At 35.3% G+C, this 26,043-nt stretch overlaps 1 pseudogene; it reads left to right on the top strand.

Moving 5' to 3' along the window:
- Nucleotides 1-438: 438 nt before the first annotated feature.
- LOC109458893 (protein SEC13 homolog) overlaps nt 439-26,043 on the top strand; it is a 65,763-nt pseudogene continuing 40,158 nt past the window's right edge.

Here is a 26,043-nt window from a genome sequence, read left to right as displayed (position 1 = left end):
GTCCCCCCCAGAAGGGGTCTCCTTAGGAGGAGGGAGGCAAGATATCACGGCCAAAAGAGCTGGGTCAACTCTACATATTTTACCAAGATCTGGATTGTCCCTCGGCAAAAATAGCCTAAACACGTGGAACTTCTGACCATTTGTCCTCCTTTTCTGTAAAACAGGTCTAGCTGCATGATAGTATTGTAATTAATACTTCCCTCAGAAGGCCAAGTCTCCCCATTCCAACGAGTACTTAGGCCAAACCTCTGAACAAAAGAAAACCAGGCGCCTCTTCTTCAAAGTCTGAGGGTCAAATTTGTCCCAGTGTTTCAAGATGTAATTCAGGGGGATGTAGGCGCATGAGGGCTGATTGCCTATCTGAAAGGGAGGAAGGACAGAAAGGCGTCCCTTTGCAATTCATCTCCCACAACTTGCTCTAGGGCGTCCCCTAGACGCATGGGCCATGGACGTCGTGTGACCAGTTCTGAGGCAGGTGAGGAGACATGGCGCACCAGGATTATTCACACTTACCTGTGTGGCCTGGCCTGTGCCTCCAGGTGGGCGCCTACCCTGTCCCTGCCTGAATGTCTGACACTGGCCCACAGGCCAATAAAGGCTGTGGCCAATAATGAGGTGCCTTAAGGTAAAGCAGTGTATGTCCCAACTCTGGGCATCACAAAAATTGATGGCCGATTAATATAATAGTGGCCTTTTAAATAAAGATGTTTACGGATGGAGTATATACTTAAAGCTTGTAGGGAAGGCATGTGGCCTAGGCAAGAGGGAGTGGAAGGAGGCCCTGAAGCCCAATATGTGAGTGGGGACAAAAAGAGATACCTGAAGCCCAAAAGGCTTCAGAAAAGGCTGTTTCCTTATGGAAAAGCAAATCCAGAATATGTTGGTCCTCCTTAAAAACTTTGCCTGGTGGTGGCTGAGGTGGCCTGGTGGGTAGGTCTCCAGAGAAGCTGTGCTCTTGTAGCCCCTCCCTCTCAGCTGCAGTTGAGCCTAGCTGGGGGCAGAGCCAGGCAGCAGAGAAGCCACAGGGTCCCCAGATGAGTACAGAGATAGAACAGAGGAGATGAAAAATCAAGTCTCCAGAGAGGCATTATGCTGTACAAACACAGACCTCACTGGTGCTTGGGTTTGTCTTGAGCCTGGCAGGTACTAAATGACCTGTTCCAAGACTGGGTTATCCTGTCACAGGAGTTTTCAAGTGGTGGACACCCTAATGGCCATTTAATTGTCCAACCCATGCCCGCAAAGGACGGCAAACAAAAAGAGGTATAGGAAAGTGAGTGAGAGATTTTGGTGTCCCCTAAAAGGGACTTACCTCCTGGCTGGCTTGTTAAAATATGTTACTGGAGAATGTTGAGGAGGTCTCACAGGGAAGGGACCCCAGACCAATGTCTCATGTGCTAGGGAGAGATAGTGGCAGAATAAAAGGACAGCAGAGACAAAGGAGTCATCCTGCTGGCACACTTATGGTTATAGGAAGTTGGGCTGGGAAGGGACCAGAGGGATCCATTGTAGAGCAACCACAATCAGGGTCCCTCAGTTGTCCACAAAGGCCCACAGTCCTGGCCACGTGCCAGTATTCAGTCTTCTCGTGGAAAGGAAAAAGGCAGCAGAAGGAATAAGAGAAAGTAGCAGAGAGGGGGAGGGAAGCTTCCAAACGGCACCCTTACAGTCAGTCTGGCTGGGGGAAGACCCAGGGAGCCTTTGGGCCACACCGCAGAGTAGCCACCGTCAGAGTCCTGCAATTGCTGCCAAGGGCCATTCACCTCAACTGCGCGCCATCTTTGGTCTTTACTCCATCCAAGAGAGAAAAGCAAGAGAGAAGGCAGTTGGACTGTGGCCGACATTCCTCTAGCTCAGTGCCGGAGGTGATCAACCAGAGCCCTTCTGCAAGAGCTGCCCTCCGAGTCTTGAAAGTAGCAGCCGTACTTTCCTCATTTAAATGGCTGATGGAGGCCTACTGTTTGTATGATAGAAAAAGGAGACAAAACATGATGAAGGCCAATAGGGTGGGCAAGTAGAAAGGCACAGATCATATTTACCTTTCCTTCAATCCCATATGAGTCCCCAAATGAAGTAGGAATATTTTTCTGTGAGTCCCCAAATAATGTAAATGATGTTGGATCTGCCAGCAGTGTTTGGGTGTGGTCCGGGATCATGTCTCATGAAGCCAAAGTGTGGGAACACTGACCAGGGAGAGGCAAAAAGTTTTAAAGGAAGATAGTTTATTAGAGGCAGCTCCCAAGCGGGAGAGGGTCCCGAATGGGGGTGCCCAGTGACTAAGGCAAAAGCTCTTACTTTTATACCTTCCCTTGCCTGCTTGGGGAAGGGAGCTGGGGCCTTCTAATTGAATTCATCTATCAGGTTTGTCCTGTTTGCCCATCCTGAAGGGCTTAAGGAACTAACCCATTCCTATCAATCAGATCTGGTCCTTTGTATGGCCAGAAGGGATTTGAGATAATTTATTAACCTCAAGGCGCATTCTCATATCTTTCTCCTGGAGTGAAGGAGACTTTCCAGGACCTGGAGTTTCAGGATATGGCTGCTTTTTTATTTTTACCACCAGGGACCCTCCTGTCTACCTAGCAATCATACTAACTAAGCTGCCTCACTCCCACCTTCATACAATCTTGCTTACACTCCCTCATTAATTCCAGAAGTCTAAAAGAAACTGCAACACTGTCATTCTCCAGTGCAGTTGACATCTTGCTTTCCAGCAATTGTCATCAGTTTGGCTTAAATACATTCTTATACTAATTCTCTACAGATTTGGATATTTATTACATTGACACCATCTTTGGGAGGAAAAGATCAATAAAAACCAAAAATACTCATTTACCAAATTTACCAGAGTCACTAAGGAAGAAGTTCCACAAATATTTTCTCTGGCTAATCTAAATTTAGAAAGGAGAAAGGGCTCTCACTACTCTCATTTGCATTGGACCCTGCAGGTAGAGACCTGGAAGACTAACATGGTTCTCACCTTCTGCCAGCACTTGTCAGAAATCCCAGGGTCTCCCAGCTGCAGCAGCCTCAGGCAAGTAGTGTCCAGCCAGGGAAGTTAATATTCTGGCTAAGCCAACTGTCAAGGGGAGAATTTTTTTTTTTTTCTTGTACTCTTCTAGGTTCTTCTGGATGATCTCAGAATTTAATTGACGTGAGACAGATTACCAAGAAAAAAATCAACTTTGATGTCATGCATACAGACGTCTCATAGATAGGGGAACTAAAGATATGACCAAAGCAGGCAACTTTTATACATTTTAGACAACGGAACCATCAGTTCATGAGAAAATGACAAGACAAAGAAACTTACCTGCTTAATTAGTGAAGAATCTAAGCAGTTTGTTAACACAGGCCTCTGTGCCCTGAATTCCCTAACTCTGGTGATAAGGACATCTTCCCACCTCCCTATTGCAGGGAAGGCACCTTTCACAGAAGAGATTTATTAACCGCTTTCAGGGAGAACAAAGGACAAGCACAGTCTTCTTTTTGAACATGTTTCTTAAGTAACTTTAATTCAAAAGTTGCATATTTTGGGGTATCTGATCAGAGCCCCATCAGTACGTACAAACTCGAGTCTACATTTGTCCCTTAATCAGTACTAGTAGACATAATAGTAATGGGAGAAAATTTACTTCAAATTAATGTTTGCCTTCAGAGTCTGATTTTTATCTTAAAAAGGTAACAGACATTGGGAGCCTGAAGCAGGAAGGTAAAGGTAGGGATAACATTAAGTAGAAGATCTGAACATATTTTGATGTTGAAATAAACTGGATTTGCTAAAAGATTGGGTGTGAGATGTGAGGTAGGTTATCCAAACCAGATTTGCCTTGGATTTTTTTTCCGGTTATAGCACAGGAAGCATAACTTCATGAGAATGCTCTCAATCAGGAAAACCAGGTGGTTGGTCACCATAGCCTTGGGAAAAAGAGAGGTGTCAGGTGGATTCCAAAGATTTTGGCCTGAAAAATTTGGAAGAGCATAATTGTTATGGAAAAGTATTTTCCAATGTGAAAATGTTTTCCAATCAGTTGTATCAAGTTAAACATTCACAAGCAATACCTAGGAGATCCTGCAGTTTTACATCCTCCCCAACACTTGACACTGGTAAGCCTTACAGTTATTGCCAACTGAATGTACATAAGACGACATTTAATTGAACTTTTGATTGGCATTTCCTTAATCATTAATGATGTTGAACATCTCGCCATTTATTTTCTGGCCATATGTGATTCATGTTTTTGTGAATTGTTTGTTGATGTTTCTTATCCATTATTTTAATCGGGTAGATGATTTTTCTTCATTAATAAGCTGGGAAGTTTAGACATTTAGTTTCTTAATTCATCTAGAGTTAAATTTTGCTTACGATGATTTGGGGATCCAATCGATTTATTTTCTTTGTTTCCTTTTTTTTTTTTTTTTTAAATGCAAAGTGATAGTCATTTTTTTCTATTTACATTGCTGAATAGTCCTCCATTTCACCAGTGATGTGATAGGGCATCTCTGCAATACTGAAGTTTGATATGGGCACGGGTCTATTTTATGCATATATTGGTCTATTCTTGATCAAACACTGCATTACCTTAATTCATATAACTTTATACTTACTAATGTAGGAAACTATATTGCCCAGATTGTTTTTCTTCAAAATATCTTATAATTTGGGGACTATGTGCCTTCCATGTAAGTTTTAAAATCAGCTTGTGAAAATTCTCAAAAAATGATGTTAGTTTTCAGTGGAATTTCATTAAATTAAAAAATAAAATACTGAAAAATAGATATCTTTGTGATATTAATAGTTACAATCAAAGAAGATAATACAGACTTCATTGACTTAGGACTGTTTAATGTCTTTCAATAGTCTTATAATTTTATTTATAGAATATCAAATAATTTAGATTTGCCATTTATTCCTGGACACTGCAGTTTTATACCATTGTAGAACAAATCTTTATTAAGTTATATTTATGTTTGCTCACTTATCAATAAAAATTATTATGCTGATTTTATATTCATCTATTTTACAGATACCATTTTCAATATTTCAACATTAAACACAATGCTATGCATATAGTTGTTCATTTTTTAAAAATATACTCTTCGACTCATTATGGAACTTTCCTGTTATTTCTTGTTTGATAAAAGTTTAATTAATTAATTTTTAAATGAGTGAATATTTGGTTTCATGTATTGTTTTTCTGCAGCTATTCATTTTGCAAATGTTATTGAGAATGTAGTATTTGCAAGGCACACTTCTAAATAAAGATACATCATTTAAACAAAACAAAGACAGAAATCCCTGCCTTTCTCATATTGAAAGGATTATAGAATACACCTCTGGATTTTTCTACTTAATCCTGTTAATCTAGTTAATTAAATTAATTGATTTTCCAATATCAGAGATTCTTGGATTCCTGAGATGAAATAACCAACATGTATCATAATTTTTAAACATTTATGGATTTATTTGTAAACATTTTTTAGAATAATTACACACAAATTTATGAATGACCTATAATTTTTCTTTAAATAATGGGAAAAAGAAGTATCTTTTTTATACTTTGCAGAAACTTGCTTCATATTTGAATGAAAGTGTTCTATAAAAATTTGTGAGAACTGTGAAAATCTGAGTTTGATAGTTTCTTCTTTTTTTTTCTTCTGCAAAAAGCTTTATTGTTTCAGTTTGGTCCATGGCATGGGATAGGGCTCCAGGGTGGTGCCTAGTAGTGGCAGGGAGAGGTTCAGGCAGAAGCCCAATGCCAAGGGAATACAGAGGGGCCCTTCAAAGGCCTCTGGGCTCCACAGGCTTCTCATTGTGCTAGAGGGCAAGGCTTTATAAGAGATACTTGCCCTGCCCAGCCTGGGGGCCAGCCAGCCTGCGGAGGTTATTCAGGTGGTCTGATAGTGTCTTTCTGAAATAGCTTTTATTATGAATTCAACTTCATTAAAGGTTTAAAGCAAAACTAATAACAGCTAGTGGATTTTATTATTTCATTTATCTTTCTATAAATCCAAGGTGCTGTCTGATTTATTGACACTTTTATAATATTGGTTGTTAAATATTTCAACCATCACTTCCTTTTCTACTTCTCTGTTTTTCTATGGATGTTTTAATTTCATCTATTTGTTGGAAAACAGTCATTATAATATATACCTGAAGTAAAAGTTTATTTTGTATATATGTAGAGAGAGAGGGTGCCAAAAAAAAAAATGTATCCACATTTTAAGAAAGGAAACGTATACACATTTTAAAAATGTATACACATTTTAAGAAAGGAAAAAATACTGTATTAAAATTATGCTGATGGTAACCACTTTGAGCACCTCTTGTAACTGCAGAAGTCAAACATGACTTGTATTCATCTTTTGTTATTGGTATATATTGAGTATTACAATTTTAATACAGGTTTTTTTTTTTTTCTTTCTTAAAATGTATATACTTTTTTTGGCACCCTTTGTGTAGAGATAGAGATAGAGATAGAGATAGAGATAGAGAGAGATCTAGAGATAGATCTCTCTCTATCTCTATCTATATTTGTAAATCTCCGGGATCTCTTAGGTACTGCTTGTGAATGTTTACCTTGATATATATGTGAGAGATAGAGAAAGAAAGAGAGAGTGAGAGAGAGAGTTTGAGGAATTTGGTGAGGGCTGACTAATTGAAAATTTGTTGACCAGGTCAGCAAACCTGAAATTCGTAGGAGTTGATGCTGCAGTCTTGAGTTTGAAATCTATAGCGTGGAAATAGTTAGTTTCTATGTTACAAAGGCAGAATGCTTTTTTTTTTTTTTTTTTTTTTTGAAACCCTTAGTCTGTCTTTGCTTTTAAGGCCTTCAACTCATTAAATGTGGCTCATACAGTCATCGTGGAGGGTAATCTTTTCCACTCAAAGTCTATTGATTTAAATGTTAATCACATCTAAAAAGTATCTTCAAAGCCGTATCTAGAATGATGTTTGACTTGATTAGACAACTGGGAACCATAGCTTAGCCAAATTCACATAAAAAAAATAACCATCACAGTTTTTAAACCTAGGAGTTTTGATATGTTTGTTGGACAATCATGTCAGGAAATGTAATTTCATGCATATAGATTAAAGTACGGGGACTTGATTATATTTCACTGAGTGAATATACAGATGGAGAAAAAAGTGTCCCAGGAACAAGCCATCTGTACGAGGTACAGTCTGCAAATACAGTGAATGTTTAAAAAAAAATAAAAAAAAAATACATATGTATATTTTAGTGTGCTATAAATCATATATATAAATATATATGTATATACATGTATATACATATATACATATATATATGTATATATATATATATATATATATTTGCAGTAAAAGACACATTGCCATTTATCCCCCTCAAAATACTCCCCCCTCACTTTGAACACACTTATCCCAACATCTTGCTACTTTCTGAAGCAGTTCTGGAAGTCCTCTTTCGTGAGTGTTTTTAGTTGCGTTGTCATGGCTGCCTCGGTGTCCTGAATTGATTCAAAATGTTTACTTTTCATGGCCATTTTGACTTTGGGGAAGAGCCAGAAGTTGCATGATACCAGATCCGGTAAATAAGATGGATGAGGACACACCCGTCATGTTTTTATTTGACAGAAATTGCCATACCAGAAGTGATATGTGATATGGAGCCTTTCGTTTGTTATTGCAAAGTATGGTGAATGCTGCTACTGAGTGCCATCCAACAGAAAGGCAGTGATCTTCAATACAGGAAGTGGTACATTGAACCTTAGTAACAGAGCGTGACAAGTTTCAACTTGTTCGGTTCAGTCAGTCAGGTATGAGCTCCAGTTGAGAGAAGTGTGCTATAAATCATCTTTCATCATGACAACACTTTGTGTCATACGTCACTTCTGATATACAACAATTTCTGTCAAATAAAAACATTACTCTGTGTCCTCATCCACCTTATTTACCAGATCTGGCACAGTGTGACTTCTGGCTCTACCCCAAAGTCAAAATTAGTCAGGACATCTAGGCAGCCATGGCAGTGCAACTGAAAACACTCAGGAAAGAGGACTTCCAGAACTGCTTAGGAAAATGGCAGGAATGATGGGATAAGTATGTTTGTCATGAGGGGGGAGTATTTTGAGGGGGATTAATGGCAGTGTGTCTTTCGCTGTAATATATATTTTTTTATTTAATCATTCATCATATTGTTGGTTCACACCACATATATTGCAGCCTTCATGTTACATGGTTGCAGGCACAACTTTAAGATTTAAATGTGTTAGCAGGGGTGACTGTTATATTAATAGGTTATAGTGAGAGACTAAGAACATAGATGTACCTATAGATATAATAGGTATGTATATTCTGCTTGTGATTCCTTACTTGGCATTGAATTGGTAAATTCTCATAGGAAATATCATTGTTTAGATTACAAAAATAAAATTATTGTTTTAGGATTACACTTCATTTTGTGTGTAGTATTTTTGAATAGTTCTTACTCCTGCTCATCAACCATGATTTCTTTAATTTATCAAGTAGTTCAAAATTCTTACTTTTTATTTATTCTGTTTTTCTATCAATACTGCCATTTATATTTTACTGTTATTATTTTCATTATGTTATGTACGTAACTTTTTTGTAAGATCCTTTAGTCATTTTCCATTTGTTACTATTGTAATTAAAATTAAATATCATTTTTTTTCATGTAGATTTCATATAATTTATAATAAAAGAACAGTTTGGAAGTCTTCTGCTGTTACAGCCACCTTCTGCTATTAGATAAAATTATTCTGGAACATTAAAGCCATACACACAAAAAAGTCCTGCAATCATTCAAGCAAAATAAATGCATTGAGACAGTTTTGCACTTGTTTATTTGTTCTGGAAGTCATCCAAATTAACTTGTAATACTAAATAACCACAGATGCCAATGCAATGTAATTTGAAGTGACAACATATCAGTTTAAAGTGCAACCATAGCACTAGGTGTTACAATTTGTGTATATGAGGTTCAACCAGGGCATTTCATTATGAGAGTTACTGATTTTCAGCATGAACAGAAACATTTATAAAACAAATTATTCCAGCTAATAGATTAACAGGGATAATAATTTTTTTGTTCAGAGATAAAGCAAATGACCTTTTATTTAATTGCTTTATCATCAACTATCTGCTAATTATGTCAGCTAGCTTTCCCATGTGTTTTCATCTCTAAGAAATAGATGTCAGAGTAAATATCGTTTCTTCAAAAGTCTCACGAGTCAAAAACTTTTTTTCTGAAATATCAGAGAATCCATAATGATTTGTATATAATTTAAAATTCATTTGTATGCGTTTTAACTTGAAATTTTTAGAGGTATAAATAATATATTGCTTACACAATATTCCAACCAAAATATGTACAAAACAAGTTTTCTCAATCATTAATGGTTATTTAAAAACATCAGTTTTACTGAGGGAGAAACTTGATTCAGGAGTCATAATGGTGTGTAAAAACTATAACTTTTTTTAAAAAACTTTTATTTATTTAAGTGTGTCTTTTCAGGACTCATCAGCTCCAAGTCAAGTAGTAGTTTCAATCTAGTTGTGGAGAGCACAGCTTACAGTGGCCCATGTTGGGATAGAACCCGCAACTTTGTTGTTAAGAGCACTCTAACCAACTGAGCTAACCGATGCCCCCAGCAGTATAACTTTTTGGTTCATAATTTAAAAAGTATTCAACTTTATAAAAATATATAATGTAATATTTTACTGTTTTCCCAATCTGAATCCATAAGAAACATCAACATTGGTTTAAAATAGAATGTATTATATGATATGGAAAGCTTAACATTCTTTTATCATTTTTTTCTTTCAAATTTTAACCAGAAACTGTCGTTTGCTTATTTCTTCAGATTAATTGTTATCTAATTATACCAAAATTATATAAAAAAGTATAATGGGACTAATGTTTGAATTTTCAAAAAATACATGTTTTACTTATAAAATTATGCCATTTTACTAGAAACGTGTATTTGCCCACTTAAAGATTGAATATGTACTAAAACATGAAAATCAACATTACTTATATAAATTTTATTTACACTATTATTTACATATTTGACTGAAATCGATCTTATGAAAGCATATTTATTAATGGGTATAAGCTATTTACAAATTCTCTTTTAACTATTGTGGATGATTTAAATGAAAATTTATTTACCAGAGAAATAAGGTGATATCAGCCCCACAAATATGAAAGCAGCCACATACACATTCTCTGAGTAGGAAACAAAACTGCTAATTTTTTTTTAGCAATGCAGTACAAACTTTGTATCTTGGCCTTATGATGTAACTTATAATAAACACTTTACAAAAATAAATAGCTCATATATACTTTGTTTGACCATGAATAGTGCAACAAAATAACTACATCTAATTACAAGTTAAAAACACACACAAGCATTTTATTTTTAATTTGAATTTTCTCATGTTATCATATAATTCTTGACATAATTTTTTGTAGTATTAATAAACAAAGTTTATATAAACCAATTATTCCCGATCAAACTAGTCTTAATATTTTACAAACTACTCCTAAATGTGCTTTAAAAAATACTGCTGCATGCGTAAATTTACCATTAAAAAAGACACATGCTTATAAACATCTCTCTGTGTGTATAAATGTATATTGAATTTTGCTGCAATTTGCATCACACTCAGTCATTTATTTGTCTGGGACTTTTAGGGAAATATTTCTGTTTGACAAGAAAATAATTATCTAATTCCTTTTCAAATTAAAAATAATTTTAAATAAAAATAACTAACTTTTAGAGCAGTTTAGAGAAAATTGAGCAAATTGTACAGATTGTTCCCATATGCCTCGTTTATTCTCCACTCAGCTTCTACTAATAACAATTATTAACATCCTTCATTAGTATGGCTCATGTTTTCAATTGGTGAAGCAATACTGATACATTACTATTAACTAAAGTCTATTAAGTTTTACTCTTTGTGTTGTGTAGTTTTGTGTTCTGACAAATGTTTAATGACATGTATTCATCATAACAATAAACTGAGTAGTTTCACTGCCCTAAAAATCTCCTGTGTTCTTTTGGTGCACGCTTCACCTATTCATCTCTTCTTTCCCCAACCCATGGCAACCACTGATCTTTTTACTATCTATAGTATTGCCTTTTCCAGAATATTGTACAATTGGAATTAAATAATATGTAATCTTTTCAGACCAGCTCCTTCACTTAGGACTATGCCTTTGAGGTTCCTCCATGCCTTTTCATAGCTTGATAACCCATTTATTTTTATACCTAAGTAATGTTCTACCATGTGGATGTACCATAGTTTATTTACACATTCACCCATTGAAGAAAGTCCTGATTACTTCCATTTAAAAACAAAACAAAACATATATATATATATATATATATATGTATATTTATATACATGTATATGTATATGTATACATGTATGTATAAAGCTGCTATATGCAGGTTTATATGCAGGTTTTGTGTGGAAATACATTTTCAATTAATTTGGGTAAATAAAGTGTGATTGCTGGATTGTAAGGTAAGACTATGTTAAACTTTGTAGTGAATTGCCAAACTCTTCCAAAGTTCCCAGGCCATTTTGCATTCTCATAAACAGTGAATGAGAATTACTGTTATTCTGCATTCTGATCAACATTTGGTGTTTCCAATGTTGACTTTTAGCCATTCTAATACTAGGGATGTAGTCATACCTCATTGTTCTTTTAACTTGCAGTTCCTTAATGATGTTGAAAATCTTTTAGTTTTCTTATTTATCACCTGTGTATCCTCTTTAGTGAAGTGTCTGTTCAGATATTGGCTCAATTTTAAATGAGTGCCTTGCTTTCTTATTGTTCAATTTTCAAAATTATTTGTATATTTAAAGTACAAGTCCTGTATCAGATAAATGTTTTGCAGGTATTTTCGCCCAGTCTATCGCCTGCCTTTTACTCTTTTAACGATGTCTTTCATGAGTAGAAGTTTTAATTTCAATGAAGTCCAACTTACTAATTTTTCTTTCATGGATTTTGCTTTTGGTGGTATATCTAAAGCTTATTGCCAAACTTAAGATCACCTAGATTTTCTCCTATGTTGTCTTCTAGTTTTATACTTTTGTGTTTTGTGTTTAAAGTCTACACAGTCCATCAGAGTTAATTTTTGTGAAAAGTGTAACATCAGTATCTAGATTTAAGTTTTTCTTGTGGGAGGTCAAGTTGTTCCAGTTCTATTTGTTGAAAAGACTTTCTTACTTGAATTACCTTTGTTCTTTTGTGAAAGATAAGTTGACTATATCTGTGTTGGTGCATTTCTGAGCTCTCTATATTCTTTCTTTGATCTATTCATGCATTATTTCACCAATATCACACTGTCTTAATTATCATAGCTCTAAAAATCTTGAAGTCAGGTAGTGTCAGTCCTCTGCCTTTGTTATTTTTCTTTATTGTCATGTGACTATTCTGGGTCTTTTGACTTTCCATAGATGATAGTTAATTTTATGTGTCAACATGACTATAATATGTGGGACCTAGACATTTGGTCAAACATTATTCTGGGTGTATCTGTGAGTGTGTTTCAGGATGAGATTAACATTTGAATCAGTAAACTGAATAAAACAGATTGCCTTCATAAAGGGCGTGTGCCTCATCGAATCAATTAAAACTTGAATAGAACAAAAAGGCTGAGTAACAGAGAACTCCTGCCTGATACAATGAGCTGGGATGTTGGTCTTTTCTGGCCTTTAGACTCCACTAAAACATCCAGCCTGCCTGATTTCAGAATGGAATTTACACTATCAGTTCTCCTGATTATCAGGTCTTTGGACTCAGAGTAGAAGAACACATGTCTCTTGGGTCTCTAGCTTGCCAAATACATATCTTGGGATTTGTCAGCCTCCTTAATCACATGAATCAATTCCTTTTAATAGATTTCTTCATATATATAAAAAAATTAGTTGGGGTTCTCCAGAGAAACAAAATTCACAGAAAGATAGATAGGTAGATAGATTGATCAATCGGTTGATTGACTATCTCCAATAGTGATATTTTATGTATCTCTGTTACAAAACCTTCACATGAACAGTACTCTGTTTACTACTGGAAATAGAATCATTATTGTTCCAAATACAAGCATATTAAAAAGCCAATACCAGAACTCCACGCTGACTTTTGAAAAATTAATCCTTAAAATTCACTTTAAAATACAAAAGAGACTATTTAAAAGTGTTGGCTGTCTATTATCTTGATTTTTGGTGATGGTTTCACATCTGTAGCATATGTCAAAACTCATCAAATTGTATACATTAAATATGTGCAATATTTTATATATCAATTACACCTTTATAAAGTATTTAACATTTTTTTTTTCAATTAAAGTTTATTGGGGTGACAATTGTTAGTAAAGTTATATAGATTTCATGTGTACAATTCTGTATTACATCATCTATGACATTGTGTGTTCACCACCCAGAGTCATTTCTCATTCCATCACCATACATTTGATCCCCTTTACCCTCATCTACCACCCCCCTCTCCCCTTACCCTCTGGTAACCACTAAACTGTGTCTATGAGTTTTTTTGTGTTTTTTTCTCATTTGTTTGTCTTGTTCTTTTGTTGTTTTTGCTCTATATACCAAATATCAGTGAAATCATATGGTTCTCTGCTTTTCTGTCGGACTTATTTCACTTAGCATTATAATCTCAAGATCCATCCATGTTGTCACAAAAGGTCCTATTTTATCTTTTCTTACCGCAGAATAGTATTCCCTTGTGTATACATACTACGACTTCTTTACACATTCATCTAAAGAAGGACATTTTGGTTGTTTCCATGTCTTGGCCACCGCAAATAAAGCTAGATTGAACATTGGAGCACACTTGTCTTTATGTATAAATGTTTTCAGATTTTTTCGTAGATACCAAGGAGAGGGATTGCTGGGTCTTATGGTAGTTCTATTCATAATTTTTTGAGGAACCTCCACACTCACTGCCTTCCATAGTGGCTGCACCAATCTGCATTCTGACCAACAGTATGTGAGGGTTCCTTTTACTCCACAGCCTCTCCAACACTAGTTAATATTTGTCTTGTTGATGATAGCCATTCTAACTGGGGTTAGGTGATATCTCATTGTGGTTTTAATGTTCATTTCGCTGATGATTAATGATGTTGAGCATTTTTTCATATGTCTATTTGCCATTTGTATGTCCTCTTTGGCAAATGTCTCTTCAGGTCCTCTGATCATTTTTCAACTGGGTTTTTAATTTTTTATTGTTGTTGGGTTATATGAGTTTCTTTTATATTTTGGATATTAACCCCTTGTTGGAGGCACCTTTTACAAAAATCTTTTACCATTCAGTTGGTTGCCTCTTTATTTTGTGGATGGTTTCTTTGCTGTACAGAAGCTTTTAAGTTTGATATAGTCCCATTCATTTATTTTAGCTTTTACTTCCCTTGCCTTTGGAGTCAAATCCATAAAATGCTCTTTGAATGCAAGATCCATAAGTTTAGGACCTATGTTTTCTTCTATGCAGTTTATTATTTCAGGTCTTATGCTTAAATCTTTGATCCATTTTGAATTACTTTTGGTGCATGGTGACAGATAGTAGACAAGTTTCATTCTTTTGCACATGGCTTTCCAATTCTCCCTGCACCATTTATTGGAGTGGCTATCTTTTCTCCATTGTATTTTTTTTTGCTTCTTTGTCAAAAAATATCTGCCCATATTTATGTGGTTTTATTTTTGGGTTCTTAATTCTATTTCATGGGTCTATGTGTCTGTTTTTCTGCCAATACCATGCTGTTTTGATTATTGTTGCCCTGTAGTACAAGCAAAAGTCAGGGAGTGTGATACCTCCAGCATTGTTCTTTTTTCTTAAAATTGCTTTGGCTATCTGGGGTCTTTTGTGGTTCCAAACAAATCTGATGATTTATTGTTCTATTTCTTTAAAAAATGCCATCGGGATTTTTGAAGGGGATTGCATTTTATCTGTATATTGTTTTGTGTAACATGGCCATTTTAACTATGTTGATTCTTCAAATCCATGAGCATGGAATGTCTTTCCAATTCTTTGGTCTTCTTCAATTTCTTTTAAAATGTCTTACAGGTTTCAGCATATAGGTCTTTCACATCCTTGGTTAAATTTATTCCTAGGTATTTTATTCTTTTTGCTGCAAATGCAAAAATAATTTTTTATTTTATTTCTTTTTCTGAGATTTCATTTTTAGTATATGCAGATGCAATGAACTCTTGTACGTTGATTTTGTAGCCAGCAATTTTATTTATTGATTGTTTCTAATAGCTTTTTGGTGGAGTTTTTAGGGTTTTCTATACATAGCATCATGTCATCTGCAAAGAGTGACAATTTAACTTCTTCATTCCCAATTTGGATGCCTTTTATTTCTTTCTCTTGCCTGAGTGCTCTATTGAGGACTTCCAAAACTATTTTGAAAAGCAGAGGTGATAGGGGACAGCCCTGTCATGTTCCGGAATGTAGAGCAAAGGGCTTCAGTTTTGCACCATTAATTATGAGATTAACTGAGGGTTTGTCATATATGGGCTTTATTATGTTAAGGTATTTTCCTTCTATACCTATTTTATTAAGGGTTTTAATCATAAATTGATGTTGTATCTTGTCAAAGGCTTTTTCTGTATCAATTGATATAATCATATGCTTTTGTCCATTATTTTATGTTATGTATCACCTTGATGGATTTGCATATGTTGAACCATCCTTGTGCCTCTGGGATGAACCCCACTTGGTCGTGATGAATAATCTTTTTAATGTATGGTTGCATTTGATTTGCTAGAATGTTGTTTAGGATTTTGCATCTGTATTCATCAGAGATATTGATCCGTAGTTTTCTTTTTTGTGTTGTCCTTACCAGGTTTTGGTATCAGGGTAATGTTGGCCTCATAAAATGAGATAAGGAGTACTGTTTCTTCTTCAATTTTTTAGATGAGTTTGACCAGGACTGGTATTAGATCCTCTTTGAAGGTTTGGTAGAATTCACTAGAGAAGCCAACTGGTCCTGAACTTTTGCTTTTGGGAAGGTTTTAGATGACTGATTCAATTTCCTTACTGGGGATCAGTCTATTTAGATTTTCCAGTTCTTCATGGTTCAGCCTAGGAAGACAATATGTTTCTAAGAACTTGTCCATTTCTTCTAGGTTATTGAATTTGGTGGCATATAGTCCTTCATAGTATTCTTGGATGATACTTTGTATTTCTGTGTCATCCCTGGTAACTTCCCCTCTTTTATTTCTGATTTTGTTTATTAGTGTCTTCTCTTTTTTTTAACTTAGTGAGTCTAGTCAAGGTTTTGTCAATTCTGTTAATCTTTTCAAAGAACCAGCTTTTAGTCGCATTAATTTTTTGTATTTTCTTTTTGTTCTCTATTTCATTTAGTTCTGCTCTGATTTTCATTATCTCCTTTCTTCTGCTGACCTTGGGTTTCATTTGTTCTTATATTTCTACTTCTTTACGGTGTAACATTAGGTCATTTATTTGGATTTTTCTTGTTTCTTGAGATAGGCTGTAATGATATAAATATCTCTCTTAAAACAGTTTTCACAGCATCCCAAAAACTTTAGGATGTATTTTCATTCTCATTTGTTTCTATGTAACTTTTGATCTCTCCTCTAATTTCTTCTTTGACCTGGTCCTTCTTTAAAAGTATATCGTATAATCTCCATGTATTTGTGGCTTTTCCTGCTTTCTTTTGCAGTTCATATCCAATTTCAAAGCCTTGTGATCAGAGAATAAGCTTGGAATGATTTCAGTCTTCTTAAATTTGCTGAGGCTAGTTTTATGTCCCAATATATGGTCTATCCATTAGAATATTCCATGTACTCTACAAAAACAAAATGTATAGTCTGATGTTTTAGGATGAAGTGCTCTATAAATGTCAATTATATCCATTTCATCTAATGTGTCATTTAGGGCTGCTATTTTGTTATTTATTTTCTGTTTGTATGATCTATCCATAGCTGTCAATGATGTATTTAGGTCCCCTAGTGTAATTGTGTTTTGGTCAATTTCTCTCTTTAGTTCTGTTAGTAGTTGCTTGATATATTTTGGTGCTCCCTGATTGGGGGCATAAATATTGATGACTGTTATGTCTTCTTGTTGTATAGTCCCCTTTACCATCATGAAATGTCCGTCCATCTTTGTCTCTTGTTACCTTTTTTACCTTGAAGTGTGTTTCATCTGATATCATTATGGCTACACCTGGTTTTCTCTGGATACCATTTGCTTGGAGTGTCAATTTCTATGCTTTCACTTTAAGTCTGTGTTTGTCCTTGTAGCTGAGATGTGTTTCTTGGATACAGCATATGGTTAGGTTTAATTTTTTGATCCAATCTGCTAATCTGTGCCTTTCTATTGGTGAGTGCAGTCCATTCACATTTAGGGTGATTATTGACATGTGAGGATTTCCTATCATTCTATCTTTAGTTTTCTGTTAAGAGGGTGTCTCCATTGTTTCTTTGCCTTCTTGTTGTTGCTTATTATTTCTGTGTGGTGGTATTCTATGATTTCCCCCTCTGTTTCTTCTTTTATTACAGTATATATTTCAGTTCTGGATTTTTTTTATGAGTGGTTACCATTAAGTTTATGTAAAGAAAGTTTGATATTTTCAATATTCATTTTCTTCAGCATGCTTACTTTCTCCATTGCCATATTCTGGTTCAGGCATTTACTCTCCCCCTTTTTATGTTTTGGTTGCCACAATTTGTCCCTGTTGATGGCGGTCGAATAGCCGCCTTTAGTATTTCTTGTAGTGCAGGTCGTGTATTAGAAAATTCCCTCAGCTTCTGTATGTCTGGAAAGGTCTTTATTCCTCCTTCATATCTAAAGGATAACTTTGCTGGATATATTATTCTTGGCTCATGATTTCTCTCTTTCAATAGTTGGAATATTTGTTTCTACTACCTCCTGGCTTGTAGAGATTCTGCTGAAAAATCTGATGATATTCTAATGGGCTTTCCATTGTAGGTGACCGTCTTCTTTTCCCTGGTTGCCTTGAGGATTCTTTTTGTCGTTGATTTTTGACAGTTTCAATACAATGTGCCTTGGAGAAGGCCTGTTGTTGTTGAGGTTATTAGGTGTTCTATTTGCTTCTTGGATTCGAGGATCCAGTTATTTCCACAATTTGGGACATTCTCATTGACTATTTGTTTGAATATACTCTCTGTTCCCTTCTCTCTTTCTTCTCCTTCTGGTATGCCCATTATTCTTATATTGTTCTTTCTGATGGAGTCAGAAAGTTCTCGTAGGCATCTTTCATTTCTTTTAAGTCTCAAGTCTCTTTCTTCTTCCATCCATGTCATTTCTAGGTTTCTATCTTCGATCTCAGTGTTTCTTTCCTCCAGTTGATTAATTCTACCTAAGCTGGCAATTTCATTCTTGATTTCTTCGATTGAGTTCATAATCTCTAGAAATTCTATTTGGTTCTTTTTTTAAAATTTCAATCTCTGTGGTAAAATGTTCATTTTTTTCTTTGATTGTGTTTCTGAATTCATTAAACTGCCCGTCTGTGTTTTCTTGCATCTCGTTGAGTTTTTTCAGAACTGCAATCTTGAATTCTCTGTCATTTAAGTCACATATTTCCATATCTTTAAGTTCATTTTCTGGAGACTCTTCATTTTCTATCTGAGCTGTCTTGTTTCCTTGGTTATTCATGGCAATTACTGATTTATTATTTCTCTTCCTAGGCATCTACAGGAGTGGGTCCTACAACAGGTTGATAGGAAGATGTCTTTCTTTTGTTTTCCTGTAGGTGTTGGTAAAATGTTTTATTTTCTCTCCAACTGCAGCCTTTTATTCTCTGTCACACTGTAGTGTTATGTTTTCTCTGCATTATTCCAGCTTCTCACACAATGGGGGGATTCCCTGGGAGATGGACTTCTCCTCTGTTAACAGTTCGCGTGTGTCATAGGGAGCTTCATCAGTGTGGGTATGCGGAGAGCTTTTGAAGGTCCAAAGCTCCTCCTGCACCAGATTCAGAACCCGTGTGTTTCAGCGTTTGGTTTACTCCTGTAGAGATCCTCCCAGATAGGTGGGGACAGGGGTGGGGTTAGTTGTGAGATGTGGCCCAGAGCAATGGCGGTGACCACCACCACAGCCAGTCCTCCTTCCACAGCTCCCTCCCCTTTGCCAGAACTAGTTGGGCTGCAAATCTGTGTCTGCAGACCACACTGCAAATATTCTGTTCTTTTGATGTGACACTGCTACTGTTTCTCTTTCAGCCCTCGGCAGGTTGGGGTGGGGCGAGCTCTGGGACGGTAGGGAGGGGGCAGCTAGTCTCAGTGCCTAAGACTTCCATTCTCTGTGGCATTGAGGGCATAAACCACCGTTTTCAGCCTTCTTCTTTCAGTCTTTGCTCTGAGGTCTCTGCTGTGAGCGTTGGGTTCATCTGTGTTATATGCTGTACCCCCAGTCCTGTGGGCCATAAATGGAGCCCTAGCAGTCTAAGTTCTTCCGTTTCCCGTAGCTGTGGTAGTTCTGGGATGCAGAGAGCTTGGAGCCCTGAGTTAGGTCTGTGTCTTCCCTGTGCGGCCCCATCTGCGCACTTCTCCCTTCCCTTGTCCCCAGCTCGCACAATTTTCCCACCTTTAGGTGATTTCAGTAGTGTGCCTCTTCGTCTTGCATGTCTGCTGTGCAGGGAGTCCTTTGTGGAGTTATAGATGTTCAATTTGTTGTAAATCCCAGGGGAGATTTCAAGAGGCTCACCTCACTCCGCCATTTTTATGAAGTTCAAAAAAAGTTCTTTAAAAACACTGTTACTCTAGAATCACTGTTGGTATCAGTTTCTATTAGCGTTCGTCAGAAAAATAGGCCTAATACATACAGCCTAATATATCTATAATATTATATATATATGGCCTTGTATAATTATTGGAGAAAATCAGTAAGTAAAGTCTAAAGGAGGTTTGAGGAATCAGGAGGAGTCACCAACAAGTCAATTTGAAAAGTAAATTAGGCTCTAGTGAGGCACTGAAGTAATAACTGGTATAATAGTCCATGGCAGATATTTAGGATCCCTCAACTGAGTGTCTGGTGATTGGCTTAGGATCCATGTCAAAAATGAGAAAAGGTGGGACAAAACATTGAGGAGATCAAAGTAAAATTGAACCTGTCAGCTCCTATGCTTTTATCTATCACCATAATTAACAATCATATCCTCAGAGAGCTATGGCCAGTGCTTCGCTTTTGCTTGCAAAGAAGCTCTTCAAGGCTAATTCAACCCTGAATGTTAGAGGAAGGGGATTCTGGGAAATGTTATGAGTATAACCTAGCTGACAACAGACAATCCAGTGGAGGAAGTGATGGGTATATTTGAAAAAGAGAAGCAATAGAATTTTTGATAGATTGAACGTGGAATAAAAAGGGAAATAAGAGTACAGAATAATTCCAGAAATTATGATTGAACATTGAAGATGGGTGTTCCTCAAATAAGTTGGCAAATTGTGTGGGAAGAGGTTTGAAAGAGAATAGGAGTTAAATTTTGGAAATGTTGTATTTGAAAAATCTATTATATATCCAATGGTTGATGTCTTATAAATATTTGGATTGATGAGTCTAGAATTTAGGGGACATTTTGAGTTTTAAACTTGACATTCATCAGCATTCTGGCAATATGTAAAGCCAGGAAAATAGATGAGATTGTCGATATTTTAAGTGTAGATGACTGAACCTGTTGTAATACAACATCACAAGGTTTGGGAGAAATACGCATTTTACTAGAGCAAATAAAGCTGAGAGCAATCAATCAAAGAATTAAGAGAAAAATCCAGAGAATATGTTGTCCTAGAAGTCAAGGGAAGAATGGGTGACAAAGGAAATAGTGCACTGGATTGATTAAAGGCAGCTATAAAAGTTACATTTGTAACCAGATTCTTATTGAAGGTCCAGTCCTGCTCCCTGGAAAGTATTCTCTACAGTTCTTAGCTGCACATTCTGATTCCACGTTTTTTCTTTTCTTTTTTTTTTTTTCATAATAAATGGCTGGTTTTTGCAACTTATTAGCCTTCTCAACTGGCTTCCTGCCTGTGGAAGTATGGGAATCTGGAGAGTTTATTTATTTATTTATTTATTTATTTATTTATTTACATTGTTATTCTTTCTTTGTCAAACTGGTCAAATAACTTCTTGTGTATCAAATTGTAATCTGTTCTATTCATCAAAGTCCCAATGTTCTTTTTTCCAAGACAGAGTGTCCTATGTAATTGAGTGTAATAGTGCTGTGAACTGTACCTTTAAGATTCTTGGATGTTCATTGCTTACGTGAAAGGATATATGTGTCCTAATATACTTAATGCCCTTCCTACCCTTAACTTGTTCTAACATTCAAACAAAAGAAAAGATCTTACAGTCACATCTGCTGATGTCTTGACTCTTTTATGCGCTTTACTGAATATTGAACATTAGCCCTGAATCCATTCTTTAAGTGAGAACATTTTTTTTTGTGTGTGTGGCTGTTTCTAATATTTCTTTTTCTTTCTGTCTTCTTCTTGTTCTCCTTCTTTTTTTTCTTGGCGAAACTAAGGATGAGAAACTATTTTATTTTTGAACTAAGAAATTCTGGCTCCTTTGGATGCCCTCTGAATTCTGCTTGAACACTGAAAGCTTTTTTTTAGCTTATCTTTATCAGTACCTTATAACAAGAAAATAAAATTCATTGTTACATTTAACATCCAACTTGGAATTCCATCTAGCTGCATCTATTTTTTAATTAGCTATTTTCTATTTCCCACGTTACCACAGGCAACAGTTTCACTAGTATTTCTGCCACAGCACAATAAGGGACCCATTTTCTCTTGGATCACTAAAAAAAATTCTCTACGCCCTGACACTTTCCATCTGGCTCCAGGTACCAAACCCAATGCTACATATCACAAGTTTTTATTAAGGTATCCCTATACTTCCAAGATACAAGTATGTTCACGATATTTAGTGCTGCATTTAAGAAGTACACCAAACTTTAGTGAATTAAAATAACAATCTTTCTGTCTCACTTGACATTGACTTGAGTAACTCAGTGGAATTTAGCTGGCAGAGCTGGGCTGGGGTGGGTGTGATTTCCAGGATGTATTTACTCACATGCTTGGTGCTAGGGGAAAAGCTAGAAGGCTGATTCTCTCTCCTTCTCCGTGTACTTTTAGCACTTCTTCACAAAGTATCTCCACCAAGGTAGTTGAACTTCTTCCTTGGTGGTTTAGGAATCCTAGCAGCTGTGATACAGCCCACAAATCTTTTCATGGACTCGCCTTAGAAGTCCTAGAATATTACTTCACTATTTTGTACTTGTCATTTGAGTCCCTTAGGCCAACCCAAAGTCAAAGGAAGGGGAATTTGACTTCATCTCTAAAAAAATTAGGGGCAGCAAAGTATTTGTAGTCTTATTTAATCTATTTAAGTTTACCATTGTTTTTTCAGTTCTGTCATACTGAATCATTCCATAACTTTTGTCATCATTCAGCACTTATAAATATATTTTTAAAACCCTTTGCTTATTTTCCAAAACCCATCTCTCTTACAGTTTTCCTTATAGCAGTCTTCTATTTAATTTTATTTGTGGTTTCTTTTTCATTTATCCCTCTTATTTGTCTCTTTTCAGCATTTTCCCTGAATGAAAACTGAATTTCTGTCTTCCAAATAAATATTATTATTTTAGATGGTGTTCTCTTTTGATCTGACTAGTCATCATCCTGCTGCACATTTCCATTTGGTTGGTTTGCAGGTATCTCACACTCAACATGTCCAAATAGAAAATTCATTTATCCAGTGCCCTCTAAATCAGTTTCCTACCTTAGAGAATAGAGATACCATCCAATGAGTTGTTCCCAAGAGAAGACTTATTATTTCCCTTCCAATTCCTTTTCCTCCCAATCTAAATGATGCCAAAGTTCTCCCATTCTCTTTTATATATTTTCCCTGAGTTAATCCACATTTTTCTCTTTGCAGTGTCAATTTGCTAGTTTAGGCCAACATAATTTCTTGTCTGCATTGTTGCTAAATTCTCCTAATATTTTTCTTAAAACCAGGACCTACTTCCATCTAATTCATTTTCCAGGACACACATTCAGCAAATGATTTAAAATTCAAGTCAGATCAAGATTTACTTACTAAAAAGAAAAATCTACAAGGGCTCCCCCATGCTTTTTGATGAAGTCCCAAATCCTTAATAGAGCTTATGTGGCCCTGAATAATGTGTCTCTTGTTTATCTCTCCAAACATTATTATAATTATTTTATTGCATTTGACAAATCAACACTACAAGTAATCTTTTATTCACACAAATCAAATGTTTTTATTTCCCAAATGAGTCCATATTTCCTTTTATCCCACGTTTTACTCAAAATGTTCTTTTTACTGCTACTCCCACTTCCATCCATGATTCATTCCCTTGCTGATTTTCACCCACTGTGGAGGGATCACTTACTTTCACCAGCCTTATATGATGCCCCCAAGTGACTATTATGTACCCTTTCATTTATTTGTATAACATGCCAAACTTGATTATCAAAACACTTCATCACTCAACATTTTAATTGAATTTTTCACTACGCCATGTTTCATAAGGGAAGGCATTTTTTTCCTGCTGTTTTCATCATATTTTATCCAACTGTTAATACTGAGTCATTTACTTAGTAGCCTCCCATCAAATATTTTATGAACTCGTACATGAATATACATTTGACAGGTGGACTTTCTGAATGCAGCTTGATTTTTATCCAGGTGATTCTGGATTCCAACTTCCACTTCTTCAATTTACTAGACTAAAGCAATTAATATGACTCTATAAGTTCTGATTTCCCATCTGTAACATGGAGATGATATCATCTCACAGGGTAGAAGTTGTTGGGGTGGAAAATATTTCTTACTTCTCATGTTTAACTGGAAGAGAGGGAATGTCTACTCTCTACTCTCCCCAGGTGGAGAAAGACTAGGCAAGATACTTAATCTTTCTCTGTGTCCTTTTGTACTCTTCTCACTTTTCTCTTTTGGTCTCCTTTATATAGCAGTCATTACCATTTGCTCATGCAAGCAGTGGGCTTTTCTATTTATACCAGGAGGACAAGGTCATTATGTTCTACGTCTAACCTATATCTCTTTTATTTCTGTTGGCCTATCTAGCATTTTTTTTCCTAAACAAAAGGGGAAGAAAATAGTTAATTTTTGTCTTTTCCAACTTGAATGGAAATAGATGCACCATGCAGATACAAATCATGAGCAATCTGGTGCAGCTATATTAATATCAGACAAAGTAGATGTCTGAAGAAGGACTATTATAAGGGAAATATAAATATATTTCATAATGAATATTATAAGGGAAATATAAATATATTTCATAATGATAAAGGGGTCAGTTTCTTTTTTTTGTTTGTTTTGGAAGGGAGGTAATATTATAAAAAATATTTAAATCACAAGATGTACATGATTCTTATAGTTAACTAAAATTATTTGAACTTAAAATCATTATGAAGAAAGAAATTTGTAAAATAATTATGGGACAAAAGAGATCACCTATCTAATTTTTTTGAAATTTGAATCTTAGTTAAAAACTCATAGACATAGACAGTAATTTAGGGGTTACCAGAGGAGAAGGGGGAATGAGGATGGTAGATAAAGGTAAAAGGGATCAAATGGTGATGGGAAGATAATTGACTCTGCGTGGTGAACACATAATGTGATAAATAGATGATATATTAAAGAATTGTACACATGAAACTGATGTAACTTTACTAACAAGTATCACCTCAATAAACTTTAATTTAAAAAATGATATATTGTTTCATGTCAGTAGAGGAAGAATCAACTATAGTTTAATTTAAAGGTTCTTTTTTTTTTAATTTAAAGGTTCTTAATTTTTAATATTTTTTCTTAAGTCATTTAAAAAAATGTCCTACATTTTGTATTCCTATAAGCTTTCAAAGTTATTTGTATAAAGGTATCAGGACACTTAAAAATAAAACCATATGTATATATTTTTTTGCATTTTATTTTTTTTGTTCTTTGTTTCTTCCTCACTTACTTGTATCTCCCCTTTCTTCTTGCTTATTTTTCTAGAGATGTGTCTAAAAGTAAAAATCACAGGTCTGTGCACTCAATTTCTGGAAACTGCCTTTGCATAGAATGGGATCACAAAATAGGTCAGAGGTATTTTGTAATTGACGACTGTTAAGGGAAATAGCTGAAAATTATATCTTCTCTGCTTTTGAAATATCAAGAAAAAGTACAGGCAAAGCTGATATTGAACCAGAGAAATGAGTATTGTTAAATCAGGCTGTGTGTCTGACTTTTCCATGTTAGTACTTAGTTTATACATTCTGTTCTTGGATTCTGCCAGTAAGATCTCAGCTTTTTGTTTGTTTGTTTTTATAGACAAGCTATTATGAGTAGAATATATTTAAATACAAAGACTGGCATGAGCCCTAAATGACTTGGTTGAAAAATAAGGATGTATCAAAAAAAGAGAATCTTAAAACAAACAAAAAAAAAACCTTCAGAAAGCTCATTTATAGTAATCTCCAACTTTTTAGTCTTTTTTTGTTTGTTTGGTTGTTTGTAAAAGCATTTTTCATTAATAGAAGAGCTAAAATAAGTACCTGACACCAGGTAAGACAGATTGTTCAGTGCTATTGCCTCCAAAGAAGACTTTTTGGATGAGCATCAAGACCTTTTAGGTAATTACAGATATTGTATTGCAGGGAGAGTATAAGTAGGTGTGTTGGCTGTACCAAAGCTAAAATTCAAGTTGTCAACACCTTCTTAGGTGTTTTTAGTGCTCTGGACTCTGGAAAAAACTGAGCAATTCCACATAAGTTTCCAGGGAAACTTTTTAGTATATCTGAAATATGATTATAATTAAGCTCATAAACTGACTATTTTCATGTTTGGAGCCTTTCAAAACAGTTTCCTTTTAGTCTTCTAAACTGAAGACCTCAGTTGAAGAATTTACCACCACAACCCCTTAAGTATTTTGCTTTGTCTTTGTAATTTTTTTTCTCATGGAATTTATTTTTGTAGGATATAACCGATAATTTTTATA

This window comes from Rhinolophus sinicus, linkage group LG04, assembly GCF_036562045.2.
Source record: "Rhinolophus sinicus isolate RSC01 linkage group LG04, ASM3656204v1, whole genome shotgun sequence".
NCBI classification, from domain to species: Eukaryota; Metazoa; Chordata; class Mammalia; order Chiroptera; family Rhinolophidae; genus Rhinolophus; species Rhinolophus sinicus.
The sequence above is the reverse complement of the archived record's forward strand: the minus strand, read 5'-3'. Positions and strand labels throughout refer to the sequence as shown.